Below are 12,508 nucleotides of genomic sequence, written 5' to 3'. Positions count from 1 at the left end.
GAAAACCATTTATTATAGCTCAGATAGACGCATAATAGCATAGCATGTTGAAAAAAGGGCCCAAAAAAAGGCCAAAAAGTCAAAATTTTGCATGGTGAAAAAATGGCGAAAAAACGCATACTATAGCATTGGTAAAAATGTCAAATTTGGACATGTCCAAAAAATCATTGAAAACAACTTATTATAGTTCATAGAGATGCGCAATAGCATAGCATGTTGACAAAAGGGCCCAAAAAGGGCCAAAAATTCATAATTTAGCATGTTGAAAAAATGGCGAAAAACCGCATACTATAGTATTGGTAAAAATGTAAAATTTTGACATGTCCAAAAAATCATTGAAAACCACTTATTATAGCTCACAGAGTTGCGCAATCGCATAGCATGTTGAAAAAAGGGCCCAAAAAGGGCCAAAAAGTCATAATTTAGCATGTTGAAAAAATGGCGAAAAAACGCATACTATAGCATTGGTAAAAATGTCAAATTTTGACATTTCCAAAAAATCATTGAAAACCACTTATTATAGCTCAGATAGACGCATAATAGCATAGCATGTTGAAAAAAGGGCCCAAAAAAGGCCAAAAAGTCAAAATTTAGCATGGTGAAAAAATGGCGAAAAACCGCATACTATAGCATTGGTAAAAATGTCAAATTTTGACATATCCCAAAAATTGTTGAAAACCACTTATTATAGCTCAGATTGGCGCACAATAGCATAGCATGTTGAAAAAAGGGCCCAAAAAAAGGCCAAAAAGTCCAAATTTAGCATGGTGAAAAAATGGCGAAAAAACGCATACTATAGCATTGGTAAAAATTTCAAATTTTGACATTCCCAAAAAATCATTGAAAACCACTTATTATAGCTCAGATAGACGCATAATAGCATAGCATGTTGAAAAAAGGGCCCAAAAAACGTCAAAAAGTCATAATTTAGCATGTTGAAAAAATGGCGAAAAAACGCATACTATAGCATTGGTAAAAATGTCAAATTTTGACATTTCCAAAAAATCATTGAAAACAACTTATTATAGTTCATAGAGATGCGCAATAGCATAGCATGTTGAAAAAAGGGCCCAAAAAGGGCCAAAAAGTCATAATTTAGCATGTTGAAAAAATGGCGAAAAACTGCATACTATAGCATTGGTAAAAATCTCAAATTTTGACATTTCCAAAAAATCATTGAAAACCACTTATTACAGCTCAGATAGACGCATAATAGCATAGCATGTTGAAAAAAGGGCCCAAAAAACGTCAAAAAGTCATAATTTAGCATGGTGAAAAAATGGCGAAAAAACGCATACTATAGCATTGGTAAAAATCTCAAATTTTGACATGTCCCAAAAATGGCTGAAAACCACTTATTATAGCTCAAAGAGTTGCGCAATAGCATAGCATGTTGAAAAAGGGCCCAAAAAAAGGCCAAAAAGTCATAATTTAGCATGTTGAAAAAATGGCGAAAAATCGCATACTATAGCATTGGTAAAAATGTCAAATTTTGACATATCCCAAAAATTGTTGAAAACCACTTATTATCGCTCAGATAGGCGCACAATAACATAGCATGTTGAAAAAAGGGCCCAAAAAATGGCCAAAAAGTCAAAATTTAGCATGTTGAAAAAATGGCGAAAAAACGCATACTATAGCATTGGTAAAAATGTCAAATTTTGACATGTCCAAAAAATCATTGAAAACCACTTATTATAGCTCACAGAGTTGCGCAATCGCATAGCATGTTGAAAAAAGGGCCCAAAAAGGGCCAAAAATTCATAATTTAGCATGTTGAAAAATGGCGAAAAATCGCATACTATAGCATTGGTAAAAATGTCAAATTTTGACATGTCCCAAAAATGGCTGAAAACCACTTATTATAGCTCAGATAGACGCATAATAGCATAGCATGTTGAAAAAAGGGCCCAAAAAAAGGCCAAAAAGTCAAAATTTAGCATGGTGAAAAAATGGCGAAAAAACGCATACTATAGCATTGGTAAAAATCTCAAATTTTGACATTTCCAAAAACTCATTGAAAACCACCTATTATAGCTCACAGAGTTGCGCAATCGCATAGCATGTTGAAAAAAGGGCCCAAAAAGGGCCAAAAAGTCATAATTTAGCATGTTGAAAAAATGGCGAAAAAACGCATACTATAGCATTGGTAAAAATCTCAAATTTTGACATGTCCCAAAAATGGCTGAAAACCACTTATTATAGCTCAGATAGACGCATAATAGCATAGCATGTTGAAAAAAGGGCCCCAAAAAAGGCCAAAAAGTCAAAATTTAGCATGGTGAAAAAATGGCGAAAAAACGCATACTATAGCATTGGTAAAAATGTCAAATTTTGACATGTCCAAAAAATCATTGAAAACAACTTATTATAGTTCATAGAGATGCGCAATAGCATAGCATGTTGAAAAAAGGGCCCAAAAAGGGCCAAAAATTCATAATTTAGCATGTTGAAAAAATGGCGAAAAACCGCATACTATAGTATTGGTAAAAATGTAAAATTTTGACATGTCCAAAAAATCATTGAAAACCACTTATTATAGCTCACAGAGTTGCGCAATCGCATAGCATGTTGAAAAAAGGGCCCAAAAAGGGCCAAAAAGTCATAATTTAGCATGTTGAAAAAATGGCGAAAAAACGCATACTATAGCATTGGTAAAAATGTCAAATTTTGACATTTCCAAAAAAATCATTGAAAACCACTTATTATAGCTCAGATAGACGCATAATAGCATAGCATGTTGAAAAAAGGGCCCAAAAAAAGGCCAAAAAGTCAAAATTTAGCATGGTGAAAAAATGGCGAAAAAACGCATACTATAGCATTGGTAAAAATGTCAAATTTTGACATTTCCAAAAAATCACTGAAACCAACTTATTATAGTTCATAGAGATGCGCAATAGCATAGCATGTTGAAAAAAGGGCCCAAAAAGGGCCAAAAATTCATAATTTAGCATGTTGAAAAAATGGCGAAAAACCGCATACTATAGCATTGGTAAAAATGTCAAATTTTGACATATCCCAAAAATTGTTGAAAACCACTTATTATAGCTCAGATTGGCGCACAATAGCATAGCATGTTGAAAAAAGGGCCCAAAAAAAGGCCAAAAAGTCCAAATTTAGCATGGTGAAAAAATGGCGAAAAAACGCATACTATAGCATTGGTAAAAATTTCAAATTTTGACATTCCCAAAAAATCATTGAAAACCACTTATTACAGCTCAGATAGACGCATAATAGCATAGCATGTTGAAAAAAGGGCCCAAAAAGGGCCAAAAAATCATAATTTAGCATGTTGAAAAAATGGCGAAAAATCGCATACTATAGCATTGGTAAAAATGTCAAATTTTGACATTTCCAAAAAATCATTGAAAACCACCTATTATAGCTCACAGAGTTGCGCAATCGCATAGCATGTTGAAAAAAGGGCCCAAAAAGGGCCAAAAAGTCATAATTTAGCATGTTGAAAAAATGGCGAAAAATCGCATACTATAGCATTGGTAAAAATCTCAAATTTTGACATAATCCAAAAATGGCTGAAAACCGCTTAATATAGCTCACAGAGACAGACAATAACATAGCATGTTGAAAAAAGGGCCCAAAAAATGGCCAAAAAGTCAAAATTTAGCATGGTGAAAAAATGGCGAAAAAACGCATACTATAGCATTGGTAAAAATGTCAAATTTTGACATTTCCAAAAAATCATTGAAAACCACTTATTATAGCTCAGATAGACGCATAATAGCATAGCATGTTGAAAAAAGGGCCCAAAAAAAGGCCAAAAAGTCAAAACTTAGCATGGTGAAAAAATGGCGAAAAAACGCATTGGTAAAAATCTCAAATTTTGACATGTCCCAAAAATCATTGAAAACCACTTATTATAGTTCATAGAGATGTGCAATAGCATAGCATGTTGAAAAAAGGGCCCAAAAAGGGCCAAAAAGTCATAATTTAGCATGTTGAAAAAATGGCGAAAAATCGCATACTATAGCATTGGTAAAAATGTCAAATTTTGACATTTCCAAAAAATCAGTGAAAAGAACTTATTATAGTTCATAGAGATGCGCAATAGCATAGCATGTTGAAAAAAGGGCCCAAAAAGGGCCAAAAAGTCATAATTTAGCATGTTGAAAAATGGCGAAAAACGCATACTATAGCATTGGTAAAAATGTCAAATTTTGACATTTCCAAAAAATCATTGAAAACCACTTATTATAGCTCAGATAGACGCACAATAGCATAGCATGTTGAAAAAAGGGCCCAAAAAGGGCCAAAAAGTCATAATTTAGCATGTTGAAAAAATGGCGAAAAATCGCATACTATAGCATTGGTAAAAATGTCAAATTTTGACATGTCCCAAAAATGGCTGAAAACCACTTATTATAGCTCAGATAGACGCATAATAGCATAGCATGTTGAAAAAAGGGCCCAAAAAAAGGCCAAAAAGTCAAAATTTTGCATGGTGAAAAAATGGCGAAAAAACGCATACTATAGCATTGGTAAAAATGTCAAATTTTGACATGTCCAAAAAAATCATTGAAAACCACTTATTATAGCTCACAGAGTTGCGCAATCGCATAGCATGTTGAAAAAAGGGCCCAAAAAATGCCAAAAAGTCATAATTTAGCATGTTGAAAAAATGGCGAAAAATCGCATACTATAGCATTGGTAAAAATGTCAAATTTTGACATGTCCCAAAAATGGCTGAAAACCACTTATTATAGCTCAGATAGACGCATAATAGCATAGTATGTTGAAAAAAGGGCCCAAAAAGGGCCAAAAAGTCAAAATTTTGCATGGTGAAAAAATGGCGAAAAAACGCATACTATAGCATTGGTAAAAATGTCAAATTTTGACATTTCCAAAAAATCATTGAAAACAACTTATTATAGTTCATAGAGATGTGCAATAGCATAGCATGTTGACAAAAGGGCCCAAAAAACGTCAAAAAGTCATAATTTAGCATGTTGAAAAAATGGCGAAAAAACGCATACTATAGCATTGGTAAAAATGTCAAATTTTGACATTTCCAAAAAATGGCTGAAAACCACTTATTATAGCTCAGATCGACGCATAATAGCATAACATGTTGAAAAAGGGCCCAAAAAAGGCCAAAAAGTCAAAATTTAGCATGGTGAAAAAATGGCGAAAAAACACATACGATAGCATTGGTAAAAATGTCAAATTTTGGCATTTCCAAAAAATCATTGAAAACAACTTATTATAGTTCATAGAGATGCGCAATAGCATAGCATGTTGAAAAAAGGGCCCAAAAAAGGCCAAAAAGTCATAATTTAGCATGTTGAAAAAATGGCGAAAAAACGCATGCTATAGCATTGGTAAAAATCTCAAATTTTGACATGTCCAAAAAATTGTTGAGAACCCCTTTTTATAGCTCATAGAGTTGCGCAATAGCATAGCACGTTGAAAAAGTGCCCAAAAAAGGCCAAAAAGTCCAAATTTAGCATGGTGAAAATATGGCAAAAAAACGCATGCTATAGCATTGGTAAAAATCTCAAATTTTGACATGTCCAAAAAATCATTGAAAACCACTTATTATAGCTCACAGAGTTGCGCAATCGCATAGCATGTTGAAAAAAGGGCCCAAACAGGGCCAAAAAGTCATAATTTAGCATGTTGAAAAATGGCGAAAAATCGCATACTATAGCATTGGTAAAAATCTCAAATTTTGACATGTCCCAAAAATGGCTGAAAACCACTTATTATAGCTGATAGAGCTTTGCAATCGCATAACATGTTGAAAAAGGGCCCAAAAAAAGGCAAAAAAGTCATAATTTAGCATGGTGAAAATATGGCGAAAAAACGCATGCTATAGCATTGGTAAAAATCTCAAATTTTGACATGTCCAAAAATGGCTGAAAACCACTTATTATAGCTGATAGAGCTTTGCAATCGCATAACATGTTGAAAAAAGGGCCCAAAAAGGGCCAAAAAGTCCAAATTTAGCATGGTGAAAAAATGGCGAAAAACAGCATACTATAGCATTGGTAAAAATGTCAAATTTTGACATTTCCAAAAAATCATTGAAAACAACTTATTATAGTTCATAGAGATGCGCAATAGCATAGCATGTTGACAAAAGGGCCCAAAAAACGTCAAAAAGTCATAATTTAGCATGTTGAAAAAATGGCGAAAAAACGCATACTATAGCATTGGTAAAAATGTCAAATTTTGACATTTCCAAAAAATGGCTGAAAACCACTTATTATAGCTCAGATCGACGCATAATAGCATAGCATGTTGAAAAAAGGGCCCAAAAAAAGGCCAAAAAGTCAAAATTTAGCATGGTGAAAAAATGGCGAAAAAACGCATACTATAGCATTGGTAAAAATGTCAAATTTTGACATTTCCAAAAAATCATTGAAAACAACTTATTATAGTTCATAGAGATGCGCAATAGCATAGCATGTTGAAAAAAGGGCCCAAAAAAGGCCAAAAAGTCATAATTTAGCATGTTGAAAAAATGGCGAAAAACCGCATACTATAGCATTGGTAAAAATCTCAAATTTTGACATATCCCAAAAATTGTTGAAAACCACTTATTATAGCTCAGATAGGCGCACAATAGCATAGCATGTTGATAAAAGGGCCCAAAAAAAGGCCAAAAAGTCAAAATTTAGCATGGTGAAAAAATGGCGAAAAAACGCATACTATAGCATTGGTAAAAATGTCAAATTTTGACATGTCCAAAAAATCATTGAAAACCACTTATTATAGCTCACAGAGTTGCGCAATCGCATAGCATGTTGAAAAAAGGGCCCAAACAGGGCCAAAAAGTCATAATTTAGCATGTTGAAAAATGGCGAAAAATCGCATACTATAGCATTGGTAAAAATCTCAAATTTTGACATGTCCCAAAAATGGCTGAAAACCACTTATTATAGCTGATAGAGCTTTGCAATCGCATAACATGTTGAAAAAGGGCCCAAAAAAAGGCCAAAAAGTCATAATTTAGCATGGTGAAAAAATGGCAAAAAAACGCATACTATAGCATTGGTAAAAATCTCAAATTTTGACATGTCCAAAAATGGCTGAAAACCACTTATTATAGCTGATAGAGCTTTGCAATCGCATAACATGTTGAAAAAAGGGCCCAAAAAGGGCCAAAAAGTCATAATTTAGCATGTTGAAAAAATGGCGAAAAACAGCATACTATAGCATTGGTAAAAATGTCAAATTTTGACATGTCCAAAAAATCATTGAAAACAACTTATTATAGTTCATAGAGATGCGCAATAGCATAGCATGTTGAAAAAAGGGCCCAAAAAGGGCCAAAAAGTCATAATTTAGCATGTTGAAAAAATGGCAAAAAAACGCATACTATAGCATTGGTAAAAATCTCAAATTTTGACATATCCCAAAAATTGTTGAAAACCACTTATTATAGCTCAGATAGGCGCACAATAGTATAGCATGTTGAAAAAAGGGCCCAAAAAGGGCCAAAAAGTCAAAATTTAGCATGGTGAAAAAATGGCGAAAAAACGCATACTATAGCATTGGTAAAAATGTCAAATTTTGACATGTCCAAAAAATCATTGAAAACCACTTATTATAGCTCACAGAGTTGTGCAATCGCATAGCATGTTGAAAAAAGGGCCCAAAAAGGGCCAAAAAGTCATAATTTAGCATGTTGAAAAAATGGCGAAAAATTGCATACTATAGCATTGGTAAAAATCACAAATTTTGACATTTCCAAAAAATCATTGAAAACCACTTATTATAGCTCAGATAGACGCATAATAGCATAGCATGTTGAAAAAAGGGCCCAAAAAAGGCCAAAAAGTCAAAATTTAGCATGGTGAAAAAATGGCGAAAAAACGCATACTATAGCATTGGTAAAAATGTCAAATTTTGACATGTCCAAAAAATTGTTGAAAACCACTTATTATAGTTCATAGAGATGCGCAATAGCATAGCATGTTGACAAAAGGGCCCAAAAAAAGGCCAAAAAGTCATAATTTAGCATGGTGAAAAAATGACGAAAAAACGCATACTATAGCATTGGTAAAAATGTCAAATTTTGACATTTCCAAAAAATGACTGAAAACCACTTATTATAGTTCATAGAGATGCTAATAGCATAGCATGTTGACAAAAGGGCCCAAAAAGGCCAAAATTCATAATTTAGCATGGTGAAAAATGACGAAAAACGCATACTATAGCATTGGTAAAAATGTCAAATTTGGACATGTCAAAAATCATTGAAAACAACTTATTATAGTTCATAGAGATGCATAATAGCATAGCATGTTGAAAAAGGGCCCAAAAAGGCCAAAATTCATAATTTAGCATGGTGAAAAAATGGCGAAAAACAGCATACTATAGCATTGGTAAAAATGTCAAATTTTGACATGTCCAAAAAATTGTTGAAAACCACTTATTATAGCTCAGATAGACGCACAAAAGCATAGCATGTTGAAAAAAGGGCCCAAAAAGGGCCAAAAAGTCATAATTTAGCATGGTGAAAAAATGGCGTAAAAACGCATACTATAGCATTGGTAAAAATGTCAAATTTTGACATGTCAAAAAAATTGTTAAAACCACTTATTATAGCTCAGGTAGACGCATAATAGCATAGCATGTTGAAAAAAGGGCCCAAAAAAGGCCAAAAAGTCATAATTTAGCATGGTGAAAAAATGGCGAAAAAACGCATACTATAGCATTGGTAAAAATCTCAAATTTTGACATTTCCAAAAACTCATTGAAAACAACTTATTATAGTTCATAGAGATGCACAGCAGCATAGCATGTTGAAAAAAGTCCCCAAAAAGGGCCAAAAAGTCATAATTTAGCATGGTGAAAAAACTCATGCTATAGCATTGGTAAAAATGTCAAATTTTGACATGTCCAAAAAATTGTTGAAAACCACTTATTATAGCTCAGATAGACGCATAATAGCATAGCATGTTGAAAAAAGGGCCCAAAAAAGGCCAAAAAGTCATAATTTAGCATGGTGAAAAAATGGCGAAAAAACGCATACTATAGCATTGGTAAAAATGTCAAATTTTGACATGTCCAGAAAATCATTGAAAACCACTTATTATAGCTCAGATAGACGCATAATAGCATAGCATGTTGAAAAAAGGGCCCAAAAAAAGGCCAAAAAGTCAAAATTTAGCATGGTGAAAAATGGCGAAAAAAATGCATACTATAGCATTGGTAAAAATCTCAAATTTGACATGTCCCAAAAATGGCTGAAAACCACTTATTATAGCTCAAAGAGTTGCGCAATAGCATAGCATGTTGAAAAAGGGCCCAAAAAAAGGCCAAAAAGTCATAATTTAGCATGGTGAAAATATGGCGAAAAAACGCATACTATAGCATTGGTAAAAATCTCAAATTTTGACATGTCCCAAAAATGGCTGAAAACCACTTATTATAGCTGATAGAGCTTTGCAATTGCATAGCACGTTGAAAAAGTGCCCAAAAAAAGGCCAAAAAGTCAAAATTTAGCATGGTGAAAAAATGGCGAAAAAACGCATACTATAGCATTGGTAAAAATCTCAAATTTTGACATGTCCCAAAAATGGCTGAAAACCCCTTATTATAGCTGACAGAGTTGTGCAATAGCATAGCATGTTGAAAAAGTACCCAAAAAAAGGCCAAAAAGTCATAATTTAGCATGGTGAAAAAACTCATGCTATAGCATTGGTAAAAATATCAAATTTTGACATGTCCAACAACTCATTGAAAACAACTTATTATAGTTCATAGAGATGCGCAATAGCATAGCATGTTGACAAAAGGGCCCAAAAAACGTCAAAAAGTCATAATTTAGCATGGTGAAAAAATGGCGAAAAAACGCATGCTATAGCATTGGTAAAAATGTCAAATTTTGACATTTCCAAAAAATCATTGAAAACCACTTATTATAGCTCAGATAGACGCATAATAGCATAGCATGATGAAAAAAGGGCCCAAAAAACGTCAAAAAGTCATAATTTAGCATGGTGAAAAAATGACGAAAAAACGCATACTATAGCATTGGTAAAAATGTCAAATTTTGACATTTCCAAAAAATCTTTGAAAGCCACTTATTATAGCTCAGATAGACACATAATAGCATAGTATGTTGAAAAAAGGGCCCAAAAAAGGCCAAAAAGTCAAAATTTAGCATGGTGAAAAAATGGCGAAAAACAGCATACTATAGCATTGGTAAAAATGTCAAATTTTGACATGTCCAAAAAATTGTTGAAAACCACTTATTATAGCTCAAAGAGTTGCGCAATAGCATAGCATGTTGAAAAAGGGCCCAAAAAAGGCCAAAAAGTCATAATTTAGCATGGTGAAAAAATGGCGAAAAAACGCATACTATAGCATTGGTAAAAATCTCAAATTTTGACATGTCCCAAAAATGGCTGAAAACCACTTATTATAGCTGATAGAGCTTTGCAATCGCATAGCATGTTGAAAAAAGGGCCCAAAAAGGGCCAAAAAGTCATAATTTAGCATGGTGAAAAAATGGCGAAAAAAACGCATACTATAGCATTGTTAAAAATGTCAAATTTTGACATGTCCAAAAAATCATTGAAAACAACTTATTATAGTTCATAGAGATGCGCAATAGCATAGCATGTTGAAAGAAGGGCCCAAAAAACGTCAAAAAGTCATAATTTAGCAAGTTGAAAAAATTGCCAGAAACTGCATATTATCGCATTGGTAAAAATCTTGAATTTTGACATTTCTAAAGAATATTTGAAAAGCCACTTATTACAGTTCACAGAGATGTTGCACAATAGCATAGCATGTTGAAAAAAGGGCCGAAAATAGCTAAAAAAAAGTCATAATTTAGCATGATGAAAAAATGGCCAAAATCCGCATACTATAGCATTCGTGAAAATCTCAAATTTTGACATGTCTAAAGAATATTTGAAATCCACTTATTACAGTTCACAGAGATGTGCAATCGCATAGCATGTTGAAAAAAGGGCCCAAAAAGGGCCAAAAAGTCAAAATTTAGCATGGTGAAAAAATGGCGAAAAAACGCATACTATAGCATTGGTAAAAATCTCAAATTTTGACATGTCCCAAAAATGGCTGAAAACCACTTATTATAGCTCACAGAGTTGCGCAATAGCATAGCATGTTGAAAAAGGGCCCCAAAAAGGCCAAAAAGTCGAAATTTACCATGTTTAAAAAATGGCAAAAAAAAACCCCAGCACACTATATCATTGGTAAAAATCTCAAATTTTGACGTCCAAAAAATATTTGAAAACCATTTATTATAGCTGACAGAGACGCGCAATAGCATAGCATGTTGAAAAAATGGCCCAAAAAGGGCCAAAAAGTCATAATTTAGCAAAATGAAAAAATCATCATAATTTAGCAAAATGTAAAAAAAAAAGGCCAAAATCTGCATACTATAGCATTGGTAAAAATCTCAAATTTTGACATGTCCAAAAAATGGCTGAAAAGCACTTATTATAGCTCATAGAGTCACACCATAGCATGTATGTTGAAAAAAGGGCCCAAAAAAACGTCAAAAAGTCAAAAGACATCATGTTGAAAAAATGGCCAAAAACCACACTCAATAGCATAGGTAAAAATCTCAAATTTTGACATGTCCAAAAAATGGCTGAAAACAGCCTATTATATGTGTCAGACATGAGTCATAGTATAGCATATTCAAATCGTCAAAAAAGGCCAAAAAGTCATACTATAGCATGTCGAAAAAATGGCACAACACCGCATCGTGTAGTATTGTAGTAAAAATCAAATTTTGAAATGTTCGAAAAATAGCTGAAAACTGCTTATTAAAGATAGTGGAGATGCGCAATAGTATAGCACATCTTAAAGAAATGACAAAAAGGGCCAAACACTCATAATATCCATTGTCGAAAACATGGCCAAAAACTGCATAGTACAGTATGGCAAAAAATTACTAAATTTGACATGTCCAAAAAATGGCTTAAAAATGCTTATTATAACTCGTAGACATGTGTCATTGTATAGCATATTTAAAACGGGGTCAAAAAAGGCCAGAAAGTCATAATACAGTATGTCAAAAAAAAATGGCACAAAACTGCATAGTATAGAACGGCGAAAAATGACGTCCAAAAAATCGCTTATTATACCTCGTAGAAATGCCTCATAGCATAGCATGTTGTAAAAATGGCCAAAAAGTCATAGTATAGGATGTCAATAAAAAGGCCTAAACATCATATAATAGCATGTTGAAAAAATGGCCGCAAACTGCATAGTAGAGTATGCTGAAAAATCTCAAATTTTGACATGTCCCAAAAATGGCTGAACAGCATACTATAGTATAACTTTTTATTTATATTTTGGACAACACAGTGTAGTGACGTTTTTTCTACTACTTTGCGATGACACTATAGTATCATTTTTTGTGCTATTTTGGATGACACCCTTTAGTATCAATCAGTTTGGGGTTTTTTTTGTTATTGTTTTTTATTTTTGCGGCAGCATCCAATCATCTGACTTTTTTGTGCCATTTTTGACATATTTTAATATGACTTTTTTTTATCCC

This window comes from Plectropomus leopardus, chromosome 7 (assembly GCF_026936395.1).
Source record: "Plectropomus leopardus strain MGB_pleo_1.0 chromosome 7, ASM2693639v1, whole genome shotgun sequence".
Taxonomy (NCBI): domain Eukaryota; kingdom Metazoa; phylum Chordata; class Actinopteri; order Perciformes; family Serranidae; genus Plectropomus; species Plectropomus leopardus.
Note: the sequence above shows the minus strand (reverse complement) of the source record.